The sequence below is a fragment of the Rana temporaria genome, chromosome 4, assembly GCF_905171775.1.
Source record: "Rana temporaria chromosome 4, aRanTem1.1, whole genome shotgun sequence".
NCBI classification, from domain to species: Eukaryota; Metazoa; Chordata; class Amphibia; order Anura; family Ranidae; genus Rana; species Rana temporaria.
The window spans coordinates 383,968,471-383,987,888 of record NC_053492.1 but is presented as its reverse complement, the minus strand read 5'-3'; the positions used below and the strand labels follow the sequence as shown (position 1 = coordinate 383,987,888).

The window sequence follows — 19,418 nt, the reverse complement described above, 5'->3', positions numbered from 1 at the left end:
GGTCGGAATTTGGTGTGACAGTGTGTATGCAAGACAGCTTGAACGGAATTCCGTCAGAAAAATCCATCAGAGTTTATCCCGACGGAAAATCCGATCATGTGTACGCGGCATAACAGTTACTTTACCCAAATTTGAAAGGAAATTCCAATAAAATTATTAATCTAATCTATGCCAAATTAGCTGCTATGGCGCAGAGGGCCGAATATAAAAATGAATGACTACAGCTATTTTTACCTGTAATTTTATCATTTATAATAAATAATAATAAAAACTATAATCATAGTTAATAATTTAATTATAAAACAAAATACGAAAAATTTAATTATCCAAATGTAATCGATTTATTAAATTAGTAGGTTGAAGCATTTTTCGTTCTTTCGGATTTTTGTATTTTCGTTCTTTTGGATTTTCGTTTTTTTGGGTTTCCGTTTTTATATGCATTCATCAAAAGTGTCTTTCATTCATCTGGATGCTTCCAAGTGAACGAATATACTAAATTTAGTCCGAAAACGAGTTTGTAACGAAACAAATTGCCCATGTCTACCACTTGCATCCTTACCATGTGTTTCCAACATCAAGAAATGTGAGGATGTGTTAGCGATGGTAGTACAGAAGAATGGCCAAAGATGGAGTAGAGAACTTGTGAAGGGAGAAAAATTAAGGAGAAAAGGCACAGAACAGGGCGGGTGACTGCAGGAGGAGAAAGAGAAAGTACAAGGATTACTAATGAGGGTATGAAGAGTACAGGCAGAATTATGTAGGTGGATAAATGCAGTTCAGAGGTGGGAGTGCTGGAAATGATAGAGCGGTGTAGCAAAAAGGTGGTGGTACAGTAGAGGATGGGACACTAAAACGGAAGAATATTACATGATAGTATACAGAAACAGAGGCATACAAAGGCTATCAATTACATAATTATGGAATGGCAAGAAAAACACCCATCAAACACAATTAATCCTATTAATTAATTAGGACATCTTTTATTCAGGTGACAGGCATAACGATGTTCTTTTATTAGGGCCACATTATTAAAGCATTATCTGTAAATGATATCCTAATTTACAGCCCTCCAGGTAATTAGCATCTACATACAGCTGAAGGATGTTTGACATTTCTGATAACAGCTGTTCTGAGATGAAGTGGCTGCCTGTGAAGGTCCTGACAAAACGTAAAAGTAAGTATTGGCTGGAGCTGAGCTTAAAGTATAATTAAAGGAAAAACTTTTTTATTAAAAAAATGTTGTGTATTGAGATTAGAACATTGGACATGTTTTTATTCCTTTCTGTGCCCCCATTAAGGAGATTCACCCTATTTTTTGTCCCGTTTACCATTATTATTAAAAGTGAAAGTAAAAGAAAATCGTAAATTTTGTGTTGTCCCCAGAACAGTAATAGAGAGGAAATCCTCCAATAGGGAGGTTCTGGTGACCCTGGTAAAAAAAAACAGGGATTTCTCTATCTTTGGAGGATTTTTCTCTCACTTCCTGCTTTGGCTATGTGACAGGAAGTAAAAGGAAATCTTCCCAATAGGACACAGATGGAAAAAACAACACCACCCCCCTCCTCTAAGAAAACCCTCCATTACCCTATCCAAGATTTAACCTTTAATTCCACTTTAATATTTGTCTTCGCTGATTTTACGCATTTCCCCTGCCAAAAACTCCCGGGTGCTGCATACTACCACCCTTAGTCACTAATGACTGTGCACAGCTATGGCGGGGGAAGCATTCTGGGATTTATGTGGATTATCTGTGCTGAACTGATTTAGGAATTGTAATCTTTGGAAATCACGATAGTTGCATTGAAATTTATCTGATGTACAATCATGCATTCATTTTGGCTATAAATACACTTTCAAATTAAAAACTAGTTTAGAAATTCTCCACATGCAAATACACTCTTCAAAAGGAATTAAGCAAATGTTAAATTTAATATTCACCTGCTCTGCATCTGTTAATGCCCTGAAAAGCACTCTAGTAACCGCCACAAATTTGCTGTAAATGCCGTAAATGATAAATGTAACCTCATGCAATCAGTCCCAGTGTTAGAATAAAGAAATATTGCATCCTTGGCACCCACCTCAACTCATACCCCCCCAAAGATGAAGTCAAAATCATCATCAAATAGGAGAAACTTCCTGCAGAGTTAACCAAATGTCTGGATTTATATTACAACCTTTGGGCAGACTTCTGGAAAAAGCAGTGAGCCAATCACAAGTGGGACATTTCTAGGGGCATTCTGTTAGACCCCTTTCACACTGGTGCCGCCAATAGCGTCGGTGGTAAAATAGCGGTAAAACGCAGATATTTTACCGTTGGATTTGCGTCGCATTTCGGTTACTTGTGGGGAACTTTTAACCTCCGCTAGCGGCCGAGAAAGGGTTAATACTGCCCGCAATGTGCCGCTACAGCACTGGCAATGTGCCAGCGGTAGGGCAGCGCTGCCCATTGATTTCAATGGGCAGGAGCGCATTAGCAGCGGTGAGTTCACCGCTGCTAATGCGCTCCAAAGAAGCTGCTGGCAGGACTTTTCCTGATGCCCTGCCAGCGCACCACTCCAGTGTGAAAGCCTGAGACAATAATACAGCTGTTTTAGGGCAGATTGCAGGCGTTATTTTTAACACTATAGCGCCTGCAAAACGCCCTCAGTGTGAAAGGGGTCTAAACGAGTTATGTAAGACCCCTTTCACACTGGGGTGGTTTGCAGGCACTATTGCGCTAAAAATAGCGCCTGCAAACTGAGCTGAATCAGCGGCTGCTGTTTCTCCAGTGTGAAAGCCCAAGGGCTTTTACACTGGAGCGGTGCGCTGGCAGGACGAAAAAAAAAAAGTCCTGCTAGCCACATCTTTGGAGCAGTGAAGGAGCGTATACCGGTCCTCCACCTCTCCTGCCCATTGAAAGCAATGGGACACTGCGGCTATACCGGTTTTTAACCCTTTTTCAGCGTCTAGCGGGGGGGGTAAAACCGACCCCGCTAGAGGCCGAATAGCATCGCAAAATTTGTGGTAAAGCGCCGCTAAAAATAGCGGTGCTTTACCACCAGCGCACCTCCGGCCCCAGTGTGAAAGGGTCCTTAATGATATGATTGATATGATGATGATATGAAAAGATATAGGTTGCCTTGCCTTCAGGGAAATCATTTAGTTTTTGTCAGCTAGCAGAAATTTAATGCATTTAATAATGTAATCATTTATCAATTGACTTAATATTTAACAATTATTATTATTTTGTTTATTAATAAAAAAAACATAAAAAACAAATACACAACAAATTATGTAGCATTAATATGCGTTTTAATGTTTTTATAACAAAGATGTTTTCTTTGGAATATAAGACTATATTTTACACGTGTGTTTGCATGTGATCAAGTGTGTGTCTATATAAAGAGATTAATATGTGCAAATGTAAATTATGTATGGGAATTCAGTCTACACGCTTGTTTCTTGAGACAACAAAGCCAGTGATCTATGTAGGCAAAGGAAAACACTGACAGATGTAACGACAGATGCTGATCAGCCAGTACATAAAACACTGCAGGTAACTGATCTTCATCAGCCTTACAAGACTGTCATAGGAATCAAAGTCTATACTTCAAAATGAATGTCCATTTCATGTAAAATAACACATACATATATATCAAAATATTTTAAATGATTACTACCTGAAGATATTACTCAAATCAACATAGGATACTGTGTTGCTTTCGCTCTAAAACATAACTAAGAAGGAATGTAGTGAACCTATTTTGCCTTCTTGCACCATGGCACAGTGTGTTCTAGATATGTGCATTCCCGTTCGTACGAATGTTATTTTCATACGAAAATGTTCATTTTCGTACCCGCAGAATAATGTGTACATACGAAAAAAATAAAGCACCAAAATACGAAAACGACAGGATTACGAATGAGCCGCATAACGAACAACCGCAAATACGAACGAACGATCCGACGAAAATACGTCAAAACGAAAACGGCAAAAGAACAAAAATGACATCTATAACAAAAGATTTTCATTCTGTATCCTGTTTGAATCCCCTCTCTGTTCGTATCCTCAGCCGTATGTTCACACGACATCCACAACAAAAGAGTTGCACTCTGTATCTTGTTTGAATCCCTTTTCTCTGTTCACACCCTCAGTCATATGCTCACACGACATCTACAACAAAAGACCCGCACCCTGTATTTTGAATTCCTTTTTTCTGTTTGTATTTTGGATTCAACAGAATGCAAATCTTTTGCCACAGATGTCACATGAACACACGACCGAAAACACCAAAAGAAAAAGGACCCAAAATACAGAATAGAAATCTTTTATTATAGATGTCATTTTCGTTTTTTTGAATGGGCAGTGAGCAGGGCCGGACTGGGAGTAAAAACCAGCCCTGGAAAACATTTCATACCAGCCCCATAGCATTATTATACCAGCCCAACATCATAACGTCATTATTTTTTTGTTCATAAAAGAGAAAACCATACATTTTAAAGAAATATTTAAAGAGCGTATTATATAAGGATAAGACAGATATGAAAGCACATAGGGCTAGGGAGATTTTATATATATATATATATTACACAGTGGAACCTCGGATTACGAGCATAATCCGTTCCAGGAGAATGCTCGTAATCCAAAGTGCTCACATATCAAAGTGAGTTTCCCCATTGAAGTTAATGGAAACGAAAATAATTTGTTCCGCATTGACTTCAATTGAATGCAATACCGCATGTGGCCAGAGGTGGGGGGCGCCGGAGAGCATCGGAGACACTCGGAAATGTCACTTGCCACTTGTCACCAGATTCAGCATGTCACTTGCCATCCGTCCCCTGCCACCAGATTTAGTGTGTCACTTGCCACCCATCCCGTCACCAGATTCAGCGTTTCACTTGTCACTTGGACTGGGTGACAGCAGGGGGACTGGGCGACAGCAGGGGGACTGGCTGACAGCAGAGGACTGGGCGACAGCAAGGGGACTGGGTGACAGAGGACTGGGCGACTGTGTGACAGAGTACTGGGTGACAGAGGACTGGGTGACAGCAGGCTGGGTGACAGCATGGGACTGGGTAACAGAGGACTGGGTGACAGCAGGGGACTGGGTGACAGAGGGCTGGGTGACAGGGGACTGGGTGACAGGGGACTGGGTGACAGCAGGGGACTGGGTAACAGCAGGGGACTGGGTGACAGAGGGCTGGGTGACAGCAGGGGACTGAGTACCAGGGGGCTGGGTGACAGAGGACTGGGTGACAGCAGGGGACTGGGTGACAGCAGGGGACTGGGTGACAGAGGGCTGGGTGACAGCAGGGTACTGGGTAACAGGGGACTGGGTGACAGAGGACTGGGTGACAGCAGGGGACTGGGTGACAGAGGACTGGGTGACAGCAGGGGACTGGGTAACAGGGGACTGGGTGACAGAGGGCTGGGTGACAGGGGACTGGGTGACAGGGGACTGGGTGACAGCAGGCTGGGTGACAGAGGACTGGGTGACAGAGGACTGGGTGACAGCAGGGGACTGGGTGACAGCAGGGGACTGGGTGACAGAGGGCTGGGTGACAGAGGGCTGGGTGACAGAGGACTGGGTGACAGGGGGCTGGGTGACAGGGGGCTGGGTGACAGGGGGCTGGGTGACAGGGGGCTGGGTGACAGAGGACTGGGTGACAGGGGGCTGGGTGACAGGGGGCTGGGTGACAGAGGACTGGGTGAAAGAGGACTGGGTGACAGAGGACTGGCTGCCTGGGGGCTGGGTGACAGAAGGCTGGGTGACAGAGGACTGAGTGACAGAGGACTGGGTGACAGGGGGCTGGGTGACAGAGGAGTGAGTGACAGAGGAGTGGGTGACAGAGGACTGGGTGACAGGGGGCTGGGTGACAGGGGGCTGGGTGACAGGGGGCTGGGTGACAGAGGACGGGGTGACAGAGGACGGGGTGACAGAGGACGGGGTGACAGAGGGCTGGGTGACAGAGGACGGGGTGACAGAGGGCTGGGTGACAGAGGGCTGGGTGACAGACGACGGGGTGACAGAGGGCTGGGTGACAGAGGACGGGGTGACAGAGGACGGGGTGACAGAGGGCTGGGTGACAGAGGGCTGGGTGAGAGAGGACTGGGTGACAGAGGACTGGGTGACAGAGGACGGGGTGACAGAGGACGGGGTGACAGAGGGCTGGGTGACAGAGGGCGGGGTGACAGAGGGCTGGGTGACAGAGGACGGGGTGACAGAGGGCTGGATGACAGAGGACTGGGTCAGGGTGACGGGGGACTGGGTCAGGGTGACGGGGGACTGGGTCAGGGTGACGGGGGACTGGGTCTGGGTGACGGGGGACTGGGTGACGGGGGACTGGGTGACGGGGGACTGGGTGACGGGGGACTGGGTCAGGGTGACGGGGGACTGGGTGACGGGGGACTGGGTCAGGGTGACGGGGGACTGGGTGACGGGGGACTGGGTCAGGGTGACGGGGGACTGGGTGACGGGGGACTGGGTCAGGGTGACGGGGGACTGGGTGACAGGGGACTGGGTAGAGAGAGATGATACAGTCCAGATTACAATTTGCAGGGCAGCAAAGGTGACAGAGAAAGGGGGTGCACCATGCAACCCCCTCTCTCTCTGTCACCTTTGCTGCCCTGCAAATTGTAATCTGGACTGTATCATCTCTCTCACCATTGCATGGTCAACCCCCCTCCCCCCCCCTCTCTGCACCTACCTTTTCTTCCCCTGCAAATTGTAAACTGTATAATCTCTCTCACCATTCCATGGTCAACCCCCCCCCCTCCCCTCTCTGAGATTATTAGACAGATAATTTTCATTTTCCAGGGGCAACAAAGGTAGGTAGGTGGCAGAGAGAGGAGGGGGGGCGGGGGGTGCACCGTTATATGGTGAGAGAGAGTCGAGAGATGTTATACAGGTCAGGATTTCTAATCTTTTTTTCCTCACCTTGTGCTCCAAGGGTGCCCGGGCCGCGCGTTATCTTCTTCTCTGCAGCTGAAGACGCGTGACATCACTCTGCACTTGGCGGTGCTGGCGCCGCACAGGAAGAAGGAAGAACATCTGACGTTCGTTTCTTCTCCTGCTCGGCTCCTCCCCTCCCTCAGACACGTGACACGATCGCGCCTCCAGACAGTCCACAGAGCCGCGAAAGTGCAGCGGCGAGCATGGCGGCCGCAAATCGCCGGCGGCCGGCCGCCGCTGCTTTTAAAAACATACACACAATGATCAGAGGTGAGAGCCATTAACATGACAGTCACTGGGAGAGGGCTAATTGAAAAGTGCGGCCGCGATGGCGGCCGCCGCCGTGGCCCGGCCTCACAGGCAGCTAAACTTGTTGTTTTTTGACTGACTTCAGGCGGCCTACCGGGAATTTTCCCGGTATCCCGGTAGGCCAGTCCGGCCCTGGCAGTGAGTGTAGTTAGTGAAGCAGCTTCTCTTTTGTGCTGAGTAAATAGTACAGTAAAGCCAAATAAACTTTTCTGTGGATTTTCATCTGAAGGGAGATCAGTTGGCCAGACTTTTGAACCCAAAAATGGTTTTCTGATGGAGTTTAAAAACGAACAAATTTTCTGAGAACGAACGGAAAACGAACGTTTTTATGTTTGTTGTTAAAAAAGTCTGACCAAGTGTATGGGGGGCTTAACAATCGTTAATATGGATGAGCCGCGTGTTGAAAGTGCCGCGAATCCCACGATATATTTACGAAAGTACAAAATGATGAAAATCCTTTTTCTGTTCGTATCTTCAGTCGCATGCCCACATGACATCCACAACAAATTGTCATAGATGTCACACGACCGAAAACACGAACAGAAAAAGGAATCCAAAACACAGAATGCAAATCATTGACGAAAATTCACGAAAATTATTGTCTAACAAGTAACGAACATGAATTAAACAGAATAACGAACCATCCCGCATGTAAGAAAATAAAATGGTAACGAAAATACGAAACGATCGGAATACGAAAAAATCTCGTCGTACGAAAAACGAACGGGAACGAACAGGAAAACGGGCGTCTTACGAAAAACAAACGGAAACTAACCTACGGAACGATACGAAACAGAACAAAAAAAAACGATTTTTTTTTCTGTGCACATGTCTAGTGTGTTCCAGCCCTTCTGTTCATTTGCCTTTACCTATATTTTAGCTCATGTGTTGTCCCATTGGTTGTAAATGATTACTATTACTGCCGTTTGTTTCATGCTTCTTTGTTTCATGCATCAGTGTTTTCTTTATATGGCAGTACATATGTCTATGAATTTAGGGTTGTTGTGGTGGTCTGCTATACAGTCCTTGATACAAGAATGTTGGGTAATTGATCAAAGATTAATGGAAAAATGTGATGAGTCGAGCAGACCAAAGATGTTGATAACTAAAAGAACAGACGTGTTGAATATAAATTGGATCCAGCCAGCCCAATTCCAAGACCTTGTCCTAAAACAATTCCCCTCTGTGGTCTCAATGGACCTAAAGCATTCAGGGAGGTCTGAGGATAAGCTGTGGCGTTGTCACTGGGACAACGCCACAGCTTATCCTCAGACCAACCTGAATGCTTTAGGTCCATTGAGACCACAGAGGGGAATTGTTTTAGGACAATGTCTTGGAATTGGGCAGGACACGAATCGGCTGGATATACACCAGCAGGTCCTGGGCCCTTCTAATTTCCGCTCCTCTGGCAGTGAGGGCTGTTCGGACGCTACCCCACCCTTACATAACTTTTGGACTGAGCTTGAACTACTCTAGGGGGATCCACACCCAGTCCACTATGTGGTTTGAATTACAACTTGCACTACTCTGCTCTCGTGGCCCCTGATGACGGTTTGTCAACCAGAAACGCGTCGGGAAAATCCATATCGCCCACTAGGCGAGTGCTTTCATGTTTTGTTTTGTTATTTCTTGCCAATCTTGGCACACTTATTGTCTTTGGTGGCATTCTTCTGTAATTTGCACTTTTGTTGCTTTTATATGCACCTAGGTGCGCATTGTGTGCTTGCATCAAGTGCCAACATGTTTATCTTGTCCCAATAAAGACCGAATGTATTTTGGAAGTATTTTTATATAGTTTATTCTCTTTATTTTGTTAAACGCTTAAATACATTTCAATTATTTCATTTTATTTAGGTGAATACAATATATTTATACCTCAAAGAAGGCCCACAGGGTTAATCCCTGCACGCAAATAGCGCTTGCAATGTTAAACGGTTGCTTTAAACTATGTGCAAATATTAATACTTCAAATGAGTCATTAAACAATAATCAATAGTCAAAATTAACTATAAAAAAACAAACAAATAAAAAAGTATGTAAAAAAAGTGCTCAGTGCCAAAGCAATAGGTGCTATAAGCAAGTCCTCAACATGTAATAAAGTGCCTTGTGCTCACTTCAACTATAATTTCCACTCCAGTGGCACCAATACACTACTTGTGTGATACAGGTCCCCACTCACCAGATGGAGTTGACCCTCTTGTTGTATAACAAAGAGGAGTCAAAGATTGCTTTGGTGGTCTCTCCTAGACCAGGGGTATCCTTAGGCTGCTCTTCAATATTCTATCCCCACAGTGGCACCACCAATGTCTCCTATGGCAGAGTTAGTAGGTTGTGGAGAGAAAAGAGAAGGACGGGCCTCTCATAGTGTAAAATAAGTTTACAATTTATTTTTAAATGAATACGTAACTGTTGTACATTCAACAAAAATTAAAAACATGGGCATCCCATTAGTGCAACAGAAGCCGTATACCGCTAGACTCCAGCGTACGTTCCAACTGAATGCGAGTCTACGCACCGTGGGTTTCAACTTTGTTGTTCCAAAGTTATAGCACATCACATATTGCTTTGGGCATTTTTTTCACATACTTTTTTCATTTGTTATATGACTATTGTTATTGGTTTATGACTCATTTGTAGTGTTAATATTTGCACTTTATTTAAAGCAACTATTTTTAACATTGCAAGTGCTATTTGCATGCAGGGTTAACCCTGTGAGCCTTCTTTGAGGTATATACATCTAATGATTTGAAATAGTAGCTGCACTGAGTTAATAGTGGTGCGAGTGTGTTTCACATATTATAGAATACAACATGTTGCCTATAAATATTTAATATTTTTTTTTACAGCTAGCTTTACAGCCCTGACACTTAATGTGCAGGACACCAGTGCTCATTGTGTGGCCTGGTGTGCACTGAACCTCAAATACGGTCTGGAGCACAGCAGGCTGTAAAATGAATGCCAGCAGAATGAGTGAATCGATCCATAGGAGCACTCAGCAGCAGAGCACAGGAAGCAATACTTTTGATTTTACTAGGTTAGCATCAAATATTTGTGTGAGTGCAATAGCATTTGCAATTTTAACTGTCACTCATCTGTGAAAATATCATCTTTCATTTCATTTTTTTTCCTGAATGCAACATACTAATACTAAAAATTTCAAATTTACAAAAACATGTCAGAGTTTATTTATTTTATTTTTTATTAAGAAAAAAAACACAAGACTTTAGTATCACTTTAAGGACAGCTAATATTGACCTTCACTGTTAGAGACTGTATGCAAATTCACTTAGTAGCACTCAGTGCTGGGGCAAGGTCGCCATAGAGAAAAGGGTGAACATGACAAACTGCCCCCCTCTTAGATGCATGAGCATTATGTGTCAGCAACAAAAAAAACAAGTGCTCAAAACTGAGCACTAATCTGCCTGATAACCCCCAAGCATAAATGCCCAAATTTCCCCTCTTCCCAATACAAATCCACCCCCTGCTGAAATCCCCCCTCCAAGTACAAATCCCCCCCCCAAAAAAAATCCCCCCTCCAATTACACATCCTCTCCCCCCACTCTGCACCCCCCCAGAACAAATTCCCCGGATCCCCCCCTCCTAGCACAAATTCTCTTCCACCATCCCCCTCCCAACACAGATCCCCCTAAATCACCACTCCTTTCACCCGGCCCCCAAATTTACCCTCCTAAAACAATCCCCCCCCCCCGCCATGCCCCACATTTCCAGATCGATCAGATAACAGCCTATGTGGATAGAGCTGTGGTATTGAGCTGTAGATTGAAAACAGGAAAAGTGTGCTCTGGGTTCTTTAAAGCTCACCATACACTATACAATCTGATTGTACAATCTCCTTTAGATCTATCAATTATGTTGTACATTTAACTTTATTGTCATCATGGGGACTAACAAGCCCCCTATGTGATAGCTTGGGCAGGTGAAAGGTATTGTTTATAGAGACATCAAGGGTCTATAAGTCCCCCAATGTTTCTCTTGCCCTCCACTGCAGCTAATCAAACAAATAGCATGCTTGATTAGCTGCTTCCCTGGCTACAATAGCCAGACAATGAGAGTTCTGAAGCCGGGAAATTACAACATTTTAGCTGCTTCTGGGTTCATTAGTCACAAAAGAGATCAGGGAATGAATGTTCTTTCAACTCCTCTCGATCCAAATATTGGGGTCATTTACTGCAATTCCGGGCTTCCCAGAGAAAAGAGAGGCCAGGAACCACTGTGGGGGGCAGCAGGGAGGCCCTTCTCAATACAGTAAAAGTGAATGGACTGTTGAGCAGGTCAGATAACTTTTGCTGTCTGTGTCCCTGTTGGGAGATTTTGCCTCATTCCTTATTGTGCGAGATGAAAGGGAAGAACATTTTCTCCTAGAGCAGGGGTCTCCAAACTTTTAAAACAAAGGGCCAGTTTATTGTCCTTCATACTTTAGGTGGGCCGGACTCTGGCCAGTGGGAATAGAATATGTTCTTGCAACAGTGGGAGTAAACCTTGCCCCATGGTTGGTATCATTGGGAGGAATGGTGCCCCATTGTTAGGTGTCAGTGGGAGTAATAGTATCACATGGTTGGTGTCCATAAAGGAATTACTGCCCCATTTTTGGTGTCAGTAGTAGAATCAGTGCTTTGTAGCAGTGAGAGGAATACTGCCTCAAAGGCAAGATAAAGTTAAACCAAGGGCCACATCTGGCCCACGGGCCGCAGGGTGGAAACCACTGTCTAGAGGGACATATGACAGGCTTTTCTTGCTGCCTCTGTCTCTGTTAGAGAGATTTCCTATAATTTCCAGTCACCAAGGACAGATAGTGAGGGAAATCTCCATTACAGTGATAAGGACAGCAATAACAACCTGACAGAAGTCCTAACCAGAGGCATTGTCATCATTGTGAACGATCTTGGGCACTCTAAAGGAAGAACAGCTTCAGTGTGCATAACCACATTACTCTGAATAATGATGATCGCTGATCGTAACAGTGTACAGTAGTTCTGGCACTGACATGTGCAATTTGGATTTTTTTTAAATGTTAAGCTCTGTATAAATTGGCAGTGTATATAAATACTGGTAATAAATATTGTAAATAATAATACATGACAAAATTGCTGTCTATGTCGCCAAACAAATTGTGTCCTTTGGCAGCTGACCACGCTTTTGTCAGAAAATTATCAACTACCCATGCCCAGACCACTAATGCCCTGTACACACGATCGGTCCATCCGATGAGAACGGACCGATGGACCGTTTTCATCGGTTAACCGATGAAGCTGACTGATGGTCCGTCACGCCTACAGACCATCGGTTGAAAAAACAATCGTGTCAGAACGCGGTGACGTAAAACACAACGACGTGCTGAAAAAAAACTAAGTTCAATGCTTCCAAGCATGCGTCGACTTGATTCTGAGCATGCGTGGATTTTTAACCGATGGGCGTGCCTACTAACGATTGTTTTTTCCCATCGGTTAGGAATTCATCGGTTAAATTTAAAACAAGTTGGCTTTTTTTTTAACCGATGGTTAAATAACCGATGGCGCCCACACACGATCGGTTTGGACCGATGAAAACGGTCCATCAGAGCATTCTCATCGGTTTAACCGATCGTGTGTACGCGGCCTTAAACTTGTGGCCTCTGGTCCCTCTAACATTCAAAACCACTGTCGCTCTGCAAAAGCATACTTTATTCCTGGGTGTTAGGTTTAATATACAGTCACTATAGAATCCTATGTAGGATAAAATTAGTACATGTAAATGGGGTTATGTTGAAACAAAAACAAAACAAAAAAACCTCTAGAACGTGTTACACGTAAGCTTAACATAAGGGCCAATACTATCAAAATATAAGTAAACATAAAGAAACATATAAGTTAAACCAGTAACCACACTATTTGTTTTAGGAAAATAAAAAGAAATACAGGATATTTTCTATCATTGGTTGATTAAGGTGAACAAATAAATGTTCAATAAGTGAACCATGCAGTAAACTTTTCCCAAGGTAAGAATATCTATTCCTTTAAAAAAATAACCACACGAGTTCAGCTAAAGCCTTTTTTCTGGAATGCATATAAATGTACTAAAAGTATAGATCAGTTTAAACCTGCTGATGAAACTACAGTTCTAGTGTGACGTGCATATATAATCCTCAGATCTTGACTGATCAATGGAGGAAACCCACAGGTCCATTTTGACCTCAAAGGAGGATTTATTGTGACCTGTACATGAAGACATTGGCTTTAACAAGCAGTCTCAGTAAAATAGCATGAAAGTACACTAAAGAATGGATGTCTTGTGTACAAGATGCATGTTGCAGTTTTACGGCATAAGCATGCTCTGGGCAAAGATTACTACTATGGGCAAAGATTACTACTATAGGCAACAGCCATCTTAGTATAATAATATGTAATCCTCACATTTCAGAAAACTGCCCTGTGAAGATTTTGCACAGGATATTTTTGGGGGGAAATATTAACATTTTGTTGGCACTCAATATTAGTGTTTATTTAGTGATGAGTAAAACGGGATGGAAAATGGTTAGACTTTATACTGTACTGTAAAACCTGACCAAACAAAGTCAAGTTTATAACAAAAAGAAGTGTGTGGCCAGGTTGTGCTTGCTATATGCAGTGAGTATAGAAAATAATCACCCACCCCCTTTAAAATATTCACTCTTTGTTGCTTTGCAGCCTGAAATGAAGACAGACACCATTTGTTTTATCTAGTTGTGCAACTTATAACATCCAAGTGAAAGAGAAAACATCAACATGTCAGAAAATAAGTATTGGAGAGGGATCCTGCAGCTAATAAAATAAATCACTAAAAAAGAAATACTGAAGGACACGTAGATAGTCTTGCTAAATGGGGTTGATGGACCAGTAAAACAATATAAAAATTCAGTAATACCACATATGTTGAATGCAGCGAAAAGACTTATCCCTAAAAAGTGTCAAGAAGTGGAAGCCCCCTCAATCCGCGAGTGGTTAACTACAGTAGAGGAAACATATAATATGGAAGGCCTGAGGCAGAGTATGGAAGAAGAAAGCATAGAGTTAACAGATAAATGGGAGAGGTGGAAAGTGTTTAAAAAGACAAGTCGATATGTAGAGGTGTTTAGTCTTTAGACAGAGGGAACTCTTCCGCTATGAGAGTAAATAAATAAATAAATAAAAAAGATAAACTTATAAAGTTTTAAGAGGTGGGATGGGTAGTGGGTGGGTTGCAGGGAGGGGTTAGGGGGGCGGGTTGAGGGTAGGTGGGAGGGTGTAGAATACCAACCAGAAATCAATAGGATACACGGCTTGAAAAAGGGTGTATTGTATCTTACTTTTGTAATTTTATATTTTTGTATCCGTGTAATTTTGACATGATAAAACAAAACAAAGTAAAAAAAAAAAAAATCATGTCAGAATTTTTTTTTCAAAAACAGAATCACTAAGGCCCTTTTCACACTGGGGTGGGAGGCGTGGTGGCGGTATAGCGCCGCTATACCGTCGGAATTGCCATGGGATTCGGCTGCTAGCGGTGCGGTATTAACCCCTGCTAGCGGCCGATAGAGGGTTAAAAGAGCTTTCCAGACAATCAACTATGGGAGGCAAGGCATCGTCAAACGATCCCTGTGATTCTATTTTCCACCTGAAAAACAATCGCTAAACTATGGATGAGACGGACTCCCCCTAAACTATCTGACTGGAAGACCGACGTAAACACCACATTACCCTATAAAAAGTTCATCTACATTAGAGGGTGCCCTGCAAAATACAGCAAAGTTTGGGACCACTGGCTCAATGCATCGGACACATGTGTATAGTTCTGCAGAAAGTGTCTCCCTCGTACATGTACCGTCCAGTTGGGCCGGAGCCATATATGCGATTTTCTTCAAGTATACATAATCAAAAAACTATGTTGATGCTCCAGAAAACAAATGTGTTACTACACAGCAACGGTCTCTGTAAATGTGCAGGAACTTTTTATGTACTGCCTATATATATTATATGTAAATTGATTGTACTGAACAAAGACATTTTTTTTACATTGGAAAATTGTACGCTTGTTTGTGAAATAAAAATGTTTAATAAAAAAAAAAAAAAAAAAGATCTCCGGGATAAAGTTGTGGACAGGCACAAGTCAGGAGATGGATACAAAAAAATTGCAAAGGCTTTATCAATGCCTAGAAGTACATTGTTTAAAAGTATCTAAAAGTGTAAGGTATTTGGTACCACACAGACCCTACCTGGATCAGGACGTCGCGCCAAACTCAATGAAAGAGCCAGGAGGAAACTGGTCAGAGATGCTACCAGGAGGGCTACAGCAACTCTGAAGCAGTTTCAGGATTTTATGATAAGGAAAGGTCATTGTGTGCATGTGACAATATTGCAAATTCTTCACAAATCTGGCTTGTAGGGGAGGATCGCAAGAAAAAAGCCACTCCTCAAGAAAGGCCACATGCAATCACGACTGAGCTTTGCCAATATGCACTTTGAAGATTCTGAGGCCACATGGAAAAAGGTGCTCTGATCAGATGAGACTAAAATTTAATTATTAGCCTTAATACCAAACAATATGTCTGTCGGAAATCCAAAACAGCTCACCATCCAAATAACACCATTCCTATAGTAAAGCATGGAGGTGGTAATATCCTGTTATGGGGAGTTTCTCTGCAGCAAGGACTAGAGCACTTGTCAGGATAGAAGTTAAAATGGATGGGGAAAAATACCATCAAATTCTTGAGGAAAATCTGCGGCCCTCTGCCATAATGTTGTCAATGGGAAGACGATTTACCTTCCAACATGACAATGACCAAAAGCACACAGCAAAAATTACCACACAGTGGTTGAAGGAGAAAATGGTGAATGTCCTTGCATGGCCTAATCATAGCCCAGACTTACTGTAAACTCTATTGAAAATCTGTGGAATGACTTCAAGACTGCAGTCAACAAAGGCTCACCATCAAATTTAACTAAACTTGAGCAGTTCTGCAAAGAAAAGTTAGAAAATATTGTAGTGTAGACGTGATAAGTTATTAGAGACATATCCCAACAGACTAAAGGCTGTAATTAAAGCAAAAGATGGTTCAACAAAATACTGACACAAAGGGAGACATTTAAAAAAAAAAACATGCAATCCCATATACCCAATCCTATGCCCACAGTTGATTCAAAGAAAGGCGAAAAACCCCGGTAAAGCATGATCCAATTTGTTACAGCAGGGGAAAAAAATTACTTCCTGATCTACCGAGAGGCAATCAGATATTCCCTGGATCAACTTTACTATAAATGTTAATATCCAGTTATATTATGTCCATTTAGGAAATAATCCAGGCCCTTTTTAACGCAATCTACTGAGCTGGCCAGAACCAGCTCTTGAGGGAGTCTATTCCAAATTTTCACAAAAAGAAAGTATTTGGAGATGAAATCTCTTTTCCTCCAGACGTAAAGAGTGCCCCCTTGTCCTCTGTGATGACCTTAATAAAGTGAATAACTCAACACCAAGTTCACTTTATGGACCCCTTATGTATTTGTATGCGTTGATCATATCCCCTTAATCTACTCTTCCCAAGACAGAATTATTTCAGTTCCTCTAATCCAGTGGTTCTCAACCCTGTCCTCAAGTATCCCCAACAGGCCATGTTTGCAGGTTTCCCTTCATCTTGCACAGGTGCTTTACATCAAAGTCAATGGCTTGGTATTTTGGATAGCTATTTTATCTAAGAAAAATTCCCAAAACACGGCCTGTTGAGGGTACTTGAGGACAGGGTTGAGAACCGCTGCTACAATCTATCCTCATAGCTGTGCTCCTCCATGCCTCTTATCAATCAGTTTGGTTGCCAGTCTCTGCATTTTCTCCAGTCACCCGATATCCTTTTTGGGAACTGGTGCCCAAAACTGCATATTCCAGATGAGGTCTTACTAATGATTTGTACAGGAGCAAAGTTATATCTTTCTCTCTGGAGTCCATACCTCTCTTAATACAAGAAAGAACTTTGCTCGCTTCGGAAATCGCAGCCTGGCATTGCATGCTATTATTCAGCTTATGATCTTCCAAAACCCCCAGATCTTTCTTCACTATTGATTCCCCCAGTTATTCTCCCACGGTGTAACGTAAATGCAATACTTACGCCGCCGGAATTCTACCTGAATCTGGCCCTAAGTATTTATGTAGTAATACTGGAAAGGAAACCGCTTTTACCTCTGTATGTGTGTTTTTTTTATAACACCGCCTCTGTTTTAGCTGACAAAGAGCTACAGACATGAACGAATTTGCTAAAACACAGTAGTGTATAATAAAATGTGGCCTCCAGTACCTTATTAATCCAGTGAGTATTTAAAAGAAACCCTGTTTGCTCCTAGCATCTCAGATGCAAAGCGTATGTCAGAATCTGTCGACCATTTCTTTTTTTTCTTTTGCAAGACCCAAACACACTTAAGGTGCTGACAGATTAATGCTTTGTTCACTTGTGGCACACATTCTTGCCTTCTCACACATGTTCTTATAAGGAAATGGGACTGCATAAGCCCTTAATCACAACCTGTGGGTAATGTTGTTGTGTATAATGCAATGTTCTAATTCGGTTTCAGGAAAAGCACTTTGCTATCGCTTGTATAAGCCATACCTGTCAGCAGCAGTGCCAGAAGCACTGGAAAACAATTACCTTGGCTGAACAAAGGATAGTCAGACTTAAACCATAAGGTATCTACAAAAGCCAGGTGATTTACGAAATAGGTTTCAGAAATCTGTGCATTAGCTGACTCTTCTGTTGGTGAAGAGATTATTCCCTTTTGGCACAAAGGTCCTCAATGTCTTCCTGGTGTTTATCTTAGCCGGTCCATAAGACATTGCACCTTAACTATTGAGAAGAGGTTTTTTAAGGAGAAAGTAAGAATAAACAACAGATATCTATGTATGAGGGGGCCAGAAAGGAAGAGACTAAAAGTAGTCATGACTCATAGCTATCAGGGAAGATGAGCAGAAAGCAGTTTCTTATGAATTGTAATATTTAAGTCTATTGTTTTGAGTCTTCTTTTCTTCATCTGTGAGCAACTTAGTTAAAACTGCACTCCAGCCAAACAGCTAACTATACAAATGAAATACATACAAGGAAGCCGTTTTATCAGCCAGAGGATTTGAATTCCTGTCCATCCAGTTCTGAGATTTACACAGCCTTGGTGCAGAGCACAGACCTATCTGGTGGGGCAGGAGACCTGATTTTCCTCTGCTGCTATAAAGTAGCACTTAAAGGTCTTGTACCTCCTTCAGCCTGTAAATGGACCTTCTTCCAAATGGATGAAGGGTAAAGCATGATAATCCATGTATAACTAACCTAAAATACACTTCACCTAAAATGCAAAGATGTAAAAGAGCACCAATAGCTTTACAGGTGAATTGTCTGCATTGGTATTAAATATCTGCAGATTCATGCATGGTAGCATATAATAGTATCTATCTATCTATCTATCTATCTATCTATCTATCTATCTATCTATATATATATATATATATATATATATATATATATATATACTGTATATATATATCTATCTATCTATATATATATATATATATATATATATATATATATATATATATAATTAAAATATATACAATACATGCCCCACAAATAAAAGCAGTGTGTATATATATATATATATAAGAAGGCCAGTATGGTGGCCTGAGTTTATGGGAGGAGCCCGGAGGGTATTTAAGCAGCCCACTCACACATGCTCTTTGTCGGTTCAGTGTGCGGCACTACACGTCATGTCAAATTCATGGCCACTCATGGTGTCACCTGTACCATATGTTTGGTTCCCGCAGTGGAGCTTACAAAGCATTGATAAGCACTTCTCATGTTCTATTTTCTACACCAAACCTTGTTGTTTTGCCCCATGCACGGCATCACAATACACATTCCCAACATGTTTCACTCCAGCCACAGTCCGCCGCAAACTCACTCGCATGGCCCACTGTCGCAAGTAAGATTTGTTATTACATTCTTTATGTCCTATCAATTTGCTACCATTCGTTGTCTCCCATATCGTTCATTAGTGGCCCCTACGGAACCTACGATTCAAACAGGCGTTGTCCTTCTACCTTATACTGCTTGCTTAAGGTACAAACAAACCAGGTGTTTCTATCCTTTCTCAGTAACCCAATTCTTATTGATTGAGACCTTTCAACCATGCAAAT

General features: G+C 42.5%; 1 protein-coding gene across 2 annotated transcripts in view; it reads right to left on the bottom strand.

Moving 5' to 3' along the window:
- Window positions 1–19,418, bottom strand: part of SMYD3 (SET and MYND domain containing 3) — a 702,152-nt gene that overhangs the window by 70,914 nt on the left and 611,820 nt on the right. The window lies entirely within an intron of this gene.